General features: G+C 46.6%; 1 protein-coding gene and 1 non-coding gene across 2 annotated transcripts in view; one reads left to right on the top strand and one right to left on the bottom strand.

Moving 5' to 3' along the window:
- Nucleotides 1–15,043, bottom strand: part of Kif26b (kinesin family member 26B) — a 405,568-nt gene that overhangs the window by 86,791 nt on the left and 303,734 nt on the right. The window lies entirely within an intron of this gene.
- Nucleotides 12,679–12,785, top strand: LOC127191256 (U6 spliceosomal RNA). The gene has a single exon (XR_007830871.1). It is a non-coding gene; the product is annotated as a U6 spliceosomal RNA (small nuclear RNA).

Raw genomic sequence — 15,043 nt, 5'->3', positions numbered from 1 at the left:
TGACAAGGAGATCTCAGGCAGTGAGGAGGTCTGTGCTGAGAGACCGGCTCGGTCTGTGGTGGCCAGTGCCCTCTATGCCCTGCAGATTCATTCTCTACTCTTTTCCATCCTCCTTGATGCCTAGGGAGGTGGGGATTCTGGGGCTCTGCAACTGCAGGTTTCTACCCTGTCCATACTTTTATAAATATTCCCTTTACTCATTTTTGGTGTGACACCCCTTTCCCGTCCTGATCCTGGGCGCTCTGCTTTCTGCTCCCATGGGTCATGGGTAGCTATCTTGGCCATTTCTCTGAGATTCCATCTGTAGGCAGCGACTGCCCTTAAGCAGAGGGAGGAGAGAGAAGACTGTGGTTTAGGCTGTGGGCAAGTGGCAGAACGTGGCTGATGGAGTGCAGGGTGGTGGCCGTGAAGCCCTGCCCTTTCCCACTGTTAGCAGCAGTGCTCTGAGGATTGCGGTGAGGGTGGGTACCTGACACCCCCAGCTAGAAAAACATGGTGGATGGAAATGAGGGGATATGTGTGAAGCCGCAGTTACTATGGGGGTAGACAGTGTGGAAATCCTGCTTTTTCATCAAATGTTCCAGCCATGCTCTGACAGGAAAGGAACAAAGCAGGAATCCTCAGAACACTGTTAGGCAGCACCAAGATTCCTCTTTGCCCCCACTTGAGGCTTTCTCCCCATACCTTCCAACCTCCCAACTGGAGAGGTAAATACAAATTATTTGTTCAATTAATTAATCATTCAGCTATTTATTTTGTGCAAAGGTTCTAGAATGTTCTTCTCTAAGCAGGTTAAAAAAAAAAATGGGGCATTATGACCCATGGGCCAATGACTATGAATCAATCTAGTTTGCTTTTCCCTGTGGATTATGACCAGGTGTCTGGGAAAGAAATAAGTTAGAAACACAGTAAGACTGTTCATTCAAAGAATTTAAAGAAAGAAACAAGGCAGGAAGGCTTTAGAAGGAGCTCTCTCTAAAGAGGTGATTTATTAGAGTAAAACCCATTTCTGCTAACACAACCAGAAATACTACTTCCCTCGGTGAAGTTTCTCGGCTCAGAGCTTCCTTTTCCTACCCAAAGTAACTTGGTATAAAAGTTCAGTTTGGTTCAGTAGGTCTGACATCACTGGGACAAAAGACTAAGACAGTTAAATAGGACCAGGCCAGTGGTGCCGCACGCATGGCACAGACATTTCTAGCAGCCTCTACCCAGAGCCCCAACAACAGGCTCTCCTTGTAGTCACCCAGAGGAGACAGGGGTTCACACCCTGCCCTAGAATCAGGGTTAGCTTCTAATGCTTGATGTCTCTGCTCTCCAGTTTCTGCCAACTGTGCTTGTCATTCAGAAAGTCCAGTGTGCCAGGCACTGCGCAGCTCCTTGAGTTCACTGGTCATGTGTGACCTCTTAAACTGGTGACTGAGAGAGGAGAGAGAGAAGGAAAGGCTTTTTGTGTAAACTGGGTATTTGTCATACTTCAGCTTTGAATCAAGACTCCCCACCTGAGGGTAGAGTTCAGGAAGCTGGTATCCACAGGGCTGGTGGAGCTTTGGCTTTGGGGCTGGTCCCGAGTGGGTCAACTTCTGCTGAGTCTTGTATTCCCTTTCCTAAATCTGTTTGCCTTGGACACACAGGTCACAAGGTCCCTGTGCCCCAGCAGTCCTTCATTGGTGGGACACTGACAGGGGATGACTTTGGCTACAACCTGGAGGATCCTATTGTCATCTGTAGGGCAGACACTAGGCATGCTGCTGAGTGCTCCCCAAGATATCAGGAGACCCTCTATCCCCCCTGGGGCTGGGGTGTCACAGTTACCTGGCTCAAAAGTAACTGTATCACCAGTGAAGGGCCTTGCTCAAGTCTCTGCTTTCTCATGTGCTAAAATAAAAGCTGGACATTATGTCATTAAAAATTATTTTCAGAAACTAGACTCTGAAATGTAGAGGAAGTATTTTGGAAAGTATATCATTTTACACTAAGCTTGGATGTGAGTCACATAGCACACATGATTCTGAGAGGCAAAAATTAATTTTCCGGAGTATATAAACAGGATCACAGCCACTCATGTTAACAGTAAGAGAATGTCCCAGCGGCTCAGGCAGTCCCGCGTGCAATAAAGACGTGAGGCACTGCACTGTGTTAACAAGGTGTCCAGCAAGGTGTTCATTTAAAGAGCAGAAAAACAACCCCGGGTTCCAAATCCCAGGCTTCCGCTTAGGAGAGTCTGGTGGGAAGTGATACATACAAAATCCTCTTTGTCTAAACCATGTGCCAAACAGAAAAATGGCCAGTGGTGATATGTGAGGAAATGAGTTTCTGGGAGATCTGGATAAAGGAGTCCTTCCCCAGCCCCTCACAAGGCTTGGCTGTCCAGAGCACGGGAGACCTGGGGAACCCCAGGGAACCCTCTTGGCTGGCCAAACACTCAGAGTGCAGCCTCCGAGGTGGCCAGCAGGTGACCAGTTCTGACCAGGATACATGACAAGTAGGGGCTGCTGTGGGGCACAGTTGCCCCACCGAGCTGCCCACCGGCAAAGTCTATTAGCAAGAAATACCTAGAAGGCTTCAGCCTTGGCGTCTACCCTGAGAAAGCTACAAATCTCTGTGAAAATAACCAATGGTAAAGATGTTACAGTGGAGTTCTGTGAGCTAAGGAAAAAAAGAAAAGGCCTAATTATAGACTGGGGAGAGAACAGGGATGGTCCAGCAGCGACAATGCTCACGGATGGAGGGATGCTCGAGGAGTGCAAAGAGGCAGCCCTGAGATGCAGGTTCACTGAAGCTCTGGTCCACACTCGTAATGAGCTGTCTGGGCACAGGCTGGCTGGCTGCGGAAGGCATCCTAGGACCGGGACTAGAAGTAGAGGCATGGAGATCAAGAGTATGAGGCGCTCGCAGCCAGCCTGGGCGACATCAGACCCAGTCTCAACAAAACAAAACAAAGCAAAGCAAACAAAAGCACAGAACATAAACCCCAAGCTTGGGAGTCCTCAGAATTTCATTTTTTTTTTTTATATTTCACCCTCACAGTTTTCAGACTTGGGGGGAAATGGGGCACACATGAAATGATCTGACTTTTCAAATGTGCCAGGGTTTGGAGGGTCTACTGCTTAGACAACAGTGGTGAACTTGACACTGGCTCTGCAAACTGTGCAGGTGGCAGGGAGTGCAGGCCCCTACCCCTCAGGATCTCACCTAGAGTTTTCTCTCCTGAGTAAGAGGGGCTGGGGCTTAGGGATATATAGTATCTGCAGGCATGAGTGTCTCCAGGCAAGCAGCAATATACTTCATCTAGCAGCGCATTTAAATCACAGGAGCACATGAAAACATTCAGCCTGCACATTCTCCATGGACGACACAAGAAAGGTCACCCTGAGAGAATGCCACATAGAAGAAACAAAACAACAAGAAGGAAAGAAAGAAAAAAAAAAAAAAAAAAAAAAGAAGAAATGGGTGGGGGAAAAATGACCTCTACTGCCTGTGCCTAGTTTCTTCCTACAAGCAGTTTATTAAATTCTTGTTATCAGTTAACAAATGTTATGGATTTCAAGTCTTCTTGTCACATCATTGCTCACATGACCAAACCCCCGTGACTCGAAAAGCCCGTTCTCTGAGAGGAGTTAGAGGATGCAGAAGTTAGTGCAGACAACAGCCTGACAGCCTGACACATCTGGGAGTTGTAAGCAGAGAAGCCAGCAGCGGGGCAGTGAGCAAACTAATTTCCGTCTAATCGTGCATAGGAAATTGTAAATACATCTTTTTCCTTGAGAAGCTAGAAGAAGAATCTTCCTCAAAATCACAATTCCTAGTTTTATCATTCTTTGAAAAAAAAAAAAAAGTGTGGCCACCAGTAAGGATGTAGGAAAAGCCATGCTCCCTGCCGTCCTGTGCCGGTCGCAGAGGGTGGTTCCTCTTTGGCCTTTGTAAACGGAGACTGAAGAAGGGAGAGCATCAATGATGTCATTGTGAACAAGAGGGGCAAGTGAACCCCTACCTGCACTAGTATCCAGAGCCTTCCAGGGGAGATACCAGCCCTAGTATAAATGGAGTACCACTGTTCTTGTGAGCAGCCAAGCCTCCTGGAGCCTCCTGGCCCTGGGGCTCCCTCTGGAGCAGCTCTGGGATCACATGCAAGCCCCGCCCTCCTTGTTTGGGTACCTATTTGAATTGGATGAGGTCTGATTTAAAACAGGCGATGGTCACATGCATTGTCCTCCATTTTCCCCAAAGGACACATAGAAGTGCTCTGTTGCCCCCTCACCCAATGGCCAATAAACACAACCCCAAGGAGAGACAGAGAAGTGGGGGATAAAACCCCATCAAGCGAAACTGAGCAGTCAGGTGACCGGAGAGAAGTGATTTCAGGTGGAGACTAATCTTCATCCACTTATCTAGAAAATATTGTGGCTTAGGCAAACTTTTAGGCTTTAATGCATGAAACCAGTATTTTAATCCAGGTTAAGTTTGCACCTAAGTGTACTGCACATGCCATCAGGGGCTGCAATGGGGCGGATTCCTGCATTTCTCACATCCTTGCGATTTCTTCCTTGCTCCTGCTTCTTATTCTGTGTGTGTTTGACTTCAGTTAGAAAGGTTTTGTTCCTCCTCAGGTCTGGGCAGGATGTCAAGAACTCGGTAGATGTGTGTATTTGTAAAGAAATCCACACCACAGAATCAAAGGGTTCTGAGCAGGGAACTGTGGGATCTGCTTTCTGGTTCTTATCTGGCCTGGACGCGTCCTGACAGAGACCTGGGCATTCGAGCCACATGGGGGCCTGGTGACTCAATTAGGTTTCATCCAGGTGGGGGTTTCATAGGTCATACTAAATAGAAAGAAAAAAAATGTGCTATAGGGAGAGCCTTTTTCCCAAGTTGAACTTGTGTATAAGCATGGACAGACCCAAGGAGCAAGGAAAACCTGCCAGGGGTGATTTTTCCCAGGAAGCAGGACTAAATATTTAGGTTTTCACTTTTAATTAATTAATTAATTAATTAATTAATTAATTTTTGAGACAAAGCTTATACAATATGGAATTTCCCATTTTAAGAGAGAGAGAGAGAGAGAGAGAGAGAGAGAGAGAGAGAGAGAGAGCGGAGAGAGGATGAGGCGAGGAGGGAGGAGAGAGAGAGAGAGAGAATGTGTGAATGTGTGTGTGTGCGCGTGCATGCGTGCGTGTGTACAGGGGCACATCTATGTATGGAGGTCAGAGTACAGTGCAATCTACCTTCTGTTTTGTTTACTTTAAGCCATGGTCTCTCACGGGCCTGAAACTACCCAAATAGCCTTGCTCGTTGTCCCCAGGGGACCATTGGTATTACAGATAGATGCCACTATGCCCAGCACTTTTTTCGTGCATTCTGGGGACTTGAACTCAGGTCCTCATGCTTGTGCAGCAAACACTTTATCAAGTACCTCCCCAGCCCCGAACCAGTGTGTGTGTCTCTGTGTCTGTCTGTGTGTGTGTGTGTGTGTGTGTGTGTAAAAGTATACTTAAGTGTTGTACAACCATCACTACAACCTAGATTTCATAATATTCCCATTACTCCCAACGCAAAGCCCATACCTCCAAGAGTGAGTCACAATGCCTCTCCCCAAAAGCCTTGGGAACCTAATCGACTTTCTGTCTCTATGGTTATGGCTGAGTATGAGCATTGAAAGGGCTTCTAGACAGATGCCATGGCAACATTCCCACATATTATGGGACCAACAACAAGAGGGCATAAATGCAGAGTCGGGTGGCCCAGTGGGAGGTGATGGCTGCAGTGCATCCGATGGCCTGAGAGCAGCCTGGGAAAAATGCAAATGTACTCAGGTCCCGCTGACAGGAACACCCCCACCAAGCAGCCACCCCTGGAATGGCGGCACATCTATCCCCATGGAGGGCGAAGAGCAGAACAAACCACTCAAGATCTGAAACATGAAAATGTCATCCACCTCCTCCATCTTCTGAGCTCATTACTGCTGCAGCCAGCGAAATAACAAGAGGTCCCCCCGGGGGCTATCACACCCAGGGTTATGGGAGAATCGTCTCTGCCTCCCAGAGCAGATAGCTCAGCCCTGGGTCTGGAGACACTAGCAAAGCAGAGCCATGCAACTTTAGCTTTGTATGCATTGGCCTCACTGTCATCCTTAGTGGATAAAGCTATTCCCTGCCCATGGTGTTCTAATGGACTTCTCCAGTGCCAGGCTGACAGCCTGCTCATCCTGTCCCAAGCAAGGTGGCATGAAGCCGGCAGCCGGCCATGCGTGTCTGTCATTGGATGACTAGCGCCCTCTGACAGAGGTGCCTCTTTGGAAGCCTGGCTCTTATGAGTGCCTGGCTTCTCACCAGAAAATCATTTTCCTGTTTCTCTCAAGAGTGGAGAAGGGTGAAAGTCCTCACAGCATGTGAACTACAGGCTCACAGGCCAATCTGTATCAATACACTGAAGATGCGTGGTGACCCCTGCGCAGCGCAGACTGTGCCTGTGAACAACAGGTCACAGAACAGACCCTCACACATCCGGGAGCTGGTGTGATGACAACTCCTCTTTTGAGCGGCTGTGTGGCTTTCTAAACTCTAGAGAAAGGCCAGTCACCGACTGCATGGTGCAGTCACCAAGCCTAAGAAAAGCAAGGCCAAAGGCAATGGGCACACTCTCCAGAAAAGCCAGTCAGCTGGGCACTGTGAGACAGTTTATAATGAGAAGGAACAGTAGCACTGGGACAAGAGGCTGGGTCTATCTGGAAATCTGTTGGGTTTTGTTTTGTTTTGTTTTTGGCTCCGCTATCTAGGAATCAAACAGCCTTTCTCCACTGGGCAGACCTCTCGTCAAGCCACCATAGACACTATGGCTGTTGTGATGTGCACAGGTGTACAATGGACCTGCGCCAAATCAACAGAGTCAACATGAGCAGTAAACAAGCTTACGGCTCTCATACCTAAGAGAGATGATCCCCGTGAGCTAAGGCATGCAAACGTGTATGTGAAATGATCCGGTGTGTTTGAACGTAGCATGTGTATAAATGAGTTGGCATATGCAACTGCACTGTCTACGTGGAAATAAGTGATTGTACAGCAATGTCTTATTCATACAAATGAGCTGGTCGCATAGCTGTGTTGTGTACGGAAGTGACTGGTGTGTAAAAATATGCGTGTGTAAATGAGTTGGTGTGTGTCAGCCTGCTTTTATATGTAAGTTCACTGATGTAGAAGGAATGCATGTATGTAACGAGGTGCTAGTATGGCTGTGTTATGTATGTAAATGATTAGTGTGGAAAAAGTACAGATATAAATAAGTTGGTGCATGTAAATGCACTGCGCGTCAATTCACTGATGTATAGAGATGAGATGAGTTAGTGTGTAAAAGTATGTAGGTAAGTTAGCTGATACATATAAATGTACTGTGTATGTAAATGAGCTGATATATGCAAATGATCATGGGTGCAAACAAGTTGGCATATGACTTTATTTTATATGTAAATAGAGATATAAATGTGCCATATATGTAAATGTACACATGTACACACACTTATATGTATTACATGTGTGTGTATATATACACACATGCATTACGTATGCAAATGAGTGCCATATGTAAAACACTTTGAAGTGCATTCAGCTCAACTATTGTCTCCACTGCACAGGAAATCGGAGCTTGCCCCTTTGCCACAGACATTCAAATCCCAGTGCTGAGTCAGAGCTAAGGTAATATTCTGCTGCTCTCTCCACTGAGCAAACCAACCTGGTCCCTTACGGAAAGCATTCACATCTGGTTTCTGTGGGCTGATGCCTTGCCTCTTCAGGCTGGCTCTTTGCTGGGGACAGGAGGAATACCCATACCAAATGGCTTCCCTCTGTATCTGCAGCTGCCCAGGCTGTTCCCCAAATGGTCTACTCCCTCTTCCACCCACCCACTTTCTGCCCACACTACTATGTTTTCATCCTGAACAAGCCAGGATCAAGTTGGAAGCAGCTTTGAACTGCTGGGTTTCAATGTGGCCTCCTGCCTGTCTAATGCCCATCTTGACAAATAGCCACCTCTAAGCTGTGATGGCTGCCACTCCTCAGGGCGCCCAGTGAAACTCCTTTCAGGCAGTGCTCACCCTAGCTCTAAGGCATTCTTTACTTTTCCCAGAGGGGTGAAGGCCACCCACTTAGAGTCCACACTGACTGCTGACAACCGGGCGTCCCATGGGGCTAGTGGGGTAGAGCTTCCCCATGACTGAGCTATAGTTTGGAAGGCGCACACCAGAGCCCAGCCTTCTTTTCTCCAGGTGTATGGGAGTCTCTAGGGCAGGAGCAACTGGCTGCTGTGGGCTGGTCACCAGAGTCTAAGGGAAACACTGCAGGGGTAGGAACTGAGAGACGTTGACAGCTAGCTGGGACTTCGGGGAAGGACTGTGCTCAGAAAAGAGGATGCCATGCAGCTGATAGCAGGTGTGACAGCCTGACAGCTACATGTCAGATTGCCTCAGAGGGAGGCAGCTGATGGCCTGACAGGCTTGTACTTACACTTTTTCCCCAGAAACTTGCAGGGTCCCCAAGAACCCCCAAATAGAATGCAGAATTAAAATGAGGTGATAGGACAGCTAAAGTTTTATTCACAGGAGAAGTTGTTGGGGAAAAATACCAATGTATGGATGAACAAACAGTCATTAAAGGCAGGGCCCAGAAACGTCCAGGGAGCAAACGGGTCTCCTTCCAAGGAGAAGAAATCCCCTTGTAAATAGAAGATGCTCAGTACACTGAATCAAATGCACACCTGTACTTTTCAATATGGTAATAAGTATTTTTGCTTGAATGAGTAAAAAAGTGGTGAATAGTTAGAGCTCTTTGCATGGGCAACTCATGAGCTAGGGTGGGGGTGTGACACATGCACAGAGCTCAGAGGTGGGACAAAGAGGGTCAATGGCAGTGATATGGGAGCTGGTTCTTGTGACATAAGTGGCCTTTTGTAGGCCAACAAATGCTGGGGAGACCGATGAGAATTATTGAGCGTGAAGGTGCAAAGGGGACTGCCTGCCTATACATAGCATCTAATGTGGCCTTAAAGTTCCTATCTGAGCTAAAACAAAGGAACATAGACTAACCCGAGTATGATCAAAACAAACCGTTGTGACTTGTTGTAACGAAGCCAGAATTTGACAGGAAGAGCAGAATTCCTTCACGCGATGAGCGGGCACATGGAGGAAGCACATGGAGACTTCCAGTGAGCAGAGCTCAAGTCAAGAGTGCGTTTGCGCCCATCAGCATGGGAACTCTGCCTCCTCCAGAGGACTGAGAATCTCTGCTCTCAAATGTTAAATTGCCCAGAAAGATGCACTCCTGTCCTCCATGCCTCTCATCACTTTCCCAGCCTGGGGTGAAGTGGGGGACGAGGGACACTTGTTATAAAGAGTCTTCCCGATGGCAGAGTGCAAACATGTGGCTCATCAAGCAAACAGGGATACAGAAGTGACTGCAAGGGAATGTTCAGAGAGGAAAGCCAGGGCAGCGGTGGCATGGTGGCTCTAGGCACTGGCACCACGTGGACTGAGTCTGAAGGAGTCAATGTTTGCTCAGCACCTTCCATGTGTCGGGAGAGACCAGGGAGCACAGCGTAACTCAGTGGCAATTCCAGTCTTCAAAGAGCTATCAGCCTCAAGGAGAATGAGGAGAAACTCAAGGTAGTAAAATAAATGCTGTTAAAGGTTAGTATGGGGTGTTACAGGAAAGCAAGAGGCCACAGAGACTCGGGCATATCTTCTTTAGGTTCGGGAAGGTGGGTGGTGATACCCAAGCTGAAGCTTGGAGAGAAAAGGTGATGCATTAAGAGGCAAGGAAGAGGGGCTGGAGAGATGGCTCAGAGGTTAAGGGCACTGACTGCTCCTCCAGAGGTCCTGAGTTCAATTCCCAGCAACCACATGGTGGTTCACAACCATGTATGATGTGATCTGATGCCCTCTTCTGGCCTGCGGGTGTACATGCAGCCAGAGCACTGTATACATAATAATAAATAAATTAAAAGAAAAAAAAAGAGGCAAGGAAGAACCAGGCATGATGGCTCACACATGTAATCTCAGCACTCAGGAGGCTGAGGCAGCCTGCCATGAGTTTGAAGCTGGTCTGGGCTACATAGTGACACCCTGTCTCAAACAAAAATAACAAAAACAAAACAAAACTCAAAACAGCATGAACCAAAGTGAACCAAGGTGGAGACAAGAGGGCCCAAGAGACCTAGGAGGCCCAGGTGGAGGCTTAGTAAGAAAAATGGCTGCCCCAAAAGCACAGGACCAGGGTTCAATCCCTAGCAAGTGTAAAAAGCTATCCATGGAGGCACAAGCTTGCCATTTTAGCACGAGAGGGGAAGAGACAGGAGGAACCCTGGGGCTCACTGGCTTGCCAGCCTAGTGGCATGCATGAACTCCAGGACAGTGAGGGCTCTTGTCTCAAAAACCAGAGTGGACAGTTTCTGAGGAAGTACAAGGTTGACCTCTGACCGCCACACACGCATGCCCACTGGTGCACCCCTTCCACATGCAAAGATGCATACAGGAGATTCTCAGTCAACGTTGGCTGGGTTAAGTGACTCCCTTCACTTTCGCACAGGGCTAAGCATCGGTCTCACCTAGGCTCGAGGCACAATTCCCACACACCTCTATCTTGGACTTTCATTCCTGGTGATCCCGACTGCTTCCTGCAAACTGGCCCCCTGGACTGACTCATGCACATCTCCCCAGCTTTCTCCAGGGTGGCACCTTTTACCTGACACTCTCCCCATTCATCCTATCCTTCTGTCCTCTCTGAGCTGAGCCCTTTCTTGTGACTTTCTTTCTAAGGTCTGTGCCAGAAAGAACAGGAACCTGCTGGTGAGCTGTGGGCTAGGCTATCTCAGAACTGCCAGGCGTTGTTGCAGAACTGTAGTCGGAGTGACGAATGATGTTACAATGTGCAGAGATGCATGGGCAGGGGACAGAGCCTAAATTCAGGTGTTCCTGGCCTGCCCCCGCCAACTGGCCATCCAGTCATTCATAGAACCAGACAAGTTTTCTGTAGTTCTAACTAGTGTAGTCTCTCCTCCCACCCCCAGTCTCATCTATGCCACCTTGCGGACATACACTATTCAAGACAACCTTGAGGTCTTGCCTATCCCTTGGGGTCATCCTCTACTAACAAGACAAACTCAACAAAGGCTAGAAAACACTAGAATTTCGAAATGCATGATGGTCCCCGCCTCGATGGTCAAGGAAGAATGCAGAATGCGTGGTCCTATGCAGATGAAAGGCAACAAATGGCCAAGAACGGCAGAGGGCTAACGATCTGACCTCGGACCAAGCCCCTCACAGCATCACACTCAGCAAAGTACCGCATCCTCTTGCTAGCATTCAGAGACATGCTAAGCAAGGGATGTTTGTGTGTTCTTTAATGATCCCGTATTAACAAAATGATTACATGCCACTCTGACTCTGTCACACAAACTAACTGCAGGACACTGCTCGCAGGCAGCAGCATATTGACGTGTTAAAGACACAGTAAAGCCAAGCCTTCCCTGATGTCTGCATGACCAGCTGTCACCACAAGGTGATGAGCAGCTACAGGAATATTATGCTGTCCTCAGTTTAAAAAAAGAAGAAGAAGAAGAAGAAGAAGAAGAAGAAGAAGAAGAAGAAGAAGAAGAAAGAAGAGAAGAAGAAAGAGAGAAGAAGAAGAAGAAGAAGAAGAAGAAGAAGAAGAAGAAGAAGAAGAAGAAGAAGAAGAAGAATATGGGATAAAACGTGCCAGGAAGCCAATTATCCTGCATAAATTCCAGTCTCATCTGCCACGATAAGGCAGAGTGGTGATAACAATAATAATAGGTATTTTTAGTTTGAGTTGTCTACCTAAAGCATGATTTAAAAAAAAAACCTCTTTATAATAGCAATGTCTAGGTTTCATAAAGAAGGAGAAAATATACTTGAGTGTTCCCAAAAGTAACTTGACACTTAGAAGATAAGGAACATAAAACTGTGAGTGGGTGAGTGAGTGAAGGATGGATGGATGGAAGCATGGATGGACAGATGATGGAGCATGGGTAGAGGGTGAATAAAGGATGGGTTTATAAAGGTGAAAGCAGAGGGAATTATCACATATGGCTGCTATGCTCTACACTTAATATATTTTAAATTTGAAAGTTCTGTATGCCTATTTTAGTTCATTTTCTGTTGCTATGAAAACATATGAGGCTGTGCACTTTATAAAGAAAATTTTTTTTTCTTCAAGGCTTGGAGGTTCATGATGGTGGACCCCTGGCTACACCACAACATGGCAGGTGTGTCCCGGGAGCCTATTAATGAGAGATTCTACAAGCAGATAGGAAGCCAGGCAGACTTGAGGGCCATGCTTCCCTTTTTAATAAGAAGTTATAACTCATTCTCAAGGGACCAGATGAGGTTCCCGGAGAACTCTATTCACTTGTTCCTGAAATGACAGCCGCAGTGACCTCAGTATCTTTCGCTAAGCCTCACCTCTTGACCAGCCCATCAGCTCTCAACATGGCAAGGCTGAGGCCAAAGTTTCTAGCATGTGAGCCTTTAGGGAATAAACTACATCCGGAACATAGTACTGCCAAACATACGGCTACCATGCAGCTACTGCACAATCATTCTTGGGGTCGGGGAAGAAATATCAGTCAAACAAGATCCAAAACAGTAAGGAGGTGTGCACAAGAGTCCCTGGAGTGCTCGCTTCGGCAGCACATATACTAAAATTGGAACGATACAGAGGAGATTAGCATGGCCTCTGCACGAGGATGACATGCAAATTCGTGAAGTGTTCCATATTTTTTAAGTAAACTGTGGAACATTTACACAATGGAATACTACTCAGCTATTAAGAACAAGGAAATCTCCGGAGGAATCTCCATACCTGGTCTCAAACTGTACTATAAAGCAATAGTAATTAAAACAGCATGGTACTGGCACAGCAACAGGCTGGTTGATCAGTGGAATCGAATCGAAGACCCAGATATGAATCCACACACATATGGTCACTTGATTTTTGACAAAGAAGCCAAACCCATTCAATGGAAAAAGGATAGCATCTTCAACAAATGGTGCTGGTCTAACTGGAGGTCTATATGTAAAAACATGAAACTGGACCCATATTTGTCACCTTGCACAAAACTCAAATTCAAATGGATTAAAGACCTCAACATAAAACCAGAGACACTAAGCCACTTAGAGGAAAAAGTGGGAAAGAGCCTGGAACATATTGGCACAGGAGACAACTTCCTGAACAGAACACCAACGGCCCAGGTCTTAATGTCAACCATTAATAAATGGGACCTCATGAGGCTGAGAAGCTTCTGTAAGGCAGGAGACACTGTCAAGAGAACAAAGCGACAGCCTACAGACTGGGAAAAAATCTTCACCAACCCTACATTGACAAAGGTCTAATATCCAAAATATATAAAGAACTCAAGAAATTAAACACCACCAAACCGAATAACCCAATTGAGAAATGGGGCTTGGAACTAAACAGAGAATTCTCAACAGAGGAGTATCAAATGGCTGAGAAACACTTAAAGAAATGCTCAACCTCCTTAGTCATCAGGGAAATGCAAATCAAAACAACTCTGAGATTCCATCTTACACCCATCAGAATGGCTAAGATCAAAAACTCAAGCGACACCACATGCTGGCGAGGATGTAGGGAGAGAGGAACACTCCTTCATTGCTGGTGGGAATGCAAACTAGTACAGCCACTTTGGAAATCTATCTGATGCTATCTCAGAAAAATGGGAATGGGGCTTCCTTAAGACCCAGCTATTCCACTCCTTGGAATATACCCAGAAGATGCTCCAGCCCACAACAAGAAAATTTGCTCAACCATGTTCATAGCAGCCTTATTCATAATAGCCAGAACATGGAAACAGCCTAAGTATCCCTCAGTAGAAGAGTGGATAAAGAAACTGTGGTACATATACACTATGGAATACTACTCAGCTATTAAAAACAAGGAATTCCCGAAATTTGTGGATAAATGGATTGAGCTAGAAATTATCATAATGAGTGAGTTAACCCAGAAGCAGAAAGAATCAAATGGTATATACTCACTTATATCTGCATACTAGCCCAAGGGGCATGTCCCACGAAAGCCTTCACTTACCAGGAAACTGGGACAGAGGGGAGGGCATCCTATTGGGCCTCTAAATGAGAGACGCATGGGAGAATAGCAAAATAAAAGGATACAGAGGGTCCTAGAAATCTACAAGTAGAACAATATGATAGGCAGATTTGGGCCCAGGGGTCCCGCTCAAACTAAGGCACCAGCCAAGGACAATACAGGAGGTAAACTTTAAACCTCTTCCCAGATCTAGCCAATGGTCAGAATATTCTCCACAGTTGAGTGGAGAGTGTGATATGACTTTCTCACGTACTATGGTGCCTCACATTTGACCATGTCCCCTGGAGGGGGAGACCTGGTGGCACTCAGAGGAAGGACAGCAGGTAGCCAAGAAGAGACTTGATACCCTATGAGAATATATAGGGGGAGGTAATCCCCCTCAGGAACAGTCATAGGGGAGGGGAATAATGGGAAAATGGGGGGGGGGGAGGAATGGGAGGATACAAGGGATGGGATAAACATTGAGATGTAACAAGAATAAATTAATAAAAAAAATAAATAAAATTGTTTATACTAATTAAAAAAAAAAAAAGAACAAGGGAATCGTGAAATTCACAGGCAAAGGGATGGAACTAGAAAAGATCATCCTGAGTGAAGTAACCCACACACATGGTACCAACTCTTGTATCCGATTATTTAAAGTTGGTCTCAGTCCTGTGCCTCTCATCCACAGCCAGCCTTAGCTGTTACACTATGACAGGTGCATCTGTGAATTTGCAAAGCAGGGTAAGGATCCAAAATGCAGTGCAGGTGGTACTGCTGCGGGGAGGTGTGGCCTTGGAGCCTGCCACATGCAGGAGGTGGTGCTCTCCTTGGACAGCACAATGCTCTAAGCTCAGGATCTGGACAAAGAGCGCTGAAGCTACAACCAGCTTTCAGCTAAGAAATAGACACTGATTTTACCATTCCTGGTTTCA

This window comes from Acomys russatus, chromosome 6 (assembly GCF_903995435.1).
Source record: "Acomys russatus chromosome 6, mAcoRus1.1, whole genome shotgun sequence".
In the NCBI taxonomy this organism is placed as follows: Eukaryota; Metazoa; Chordata; class Mammalia; order Rodentia; family Muridae; genus Acomys; species Acomys russatus.
The sequence above is the reverse complement of the archived record's forward strand: the minus strand, read 5'-3'. Positions and strand labels throughout refer to the sequence as shown.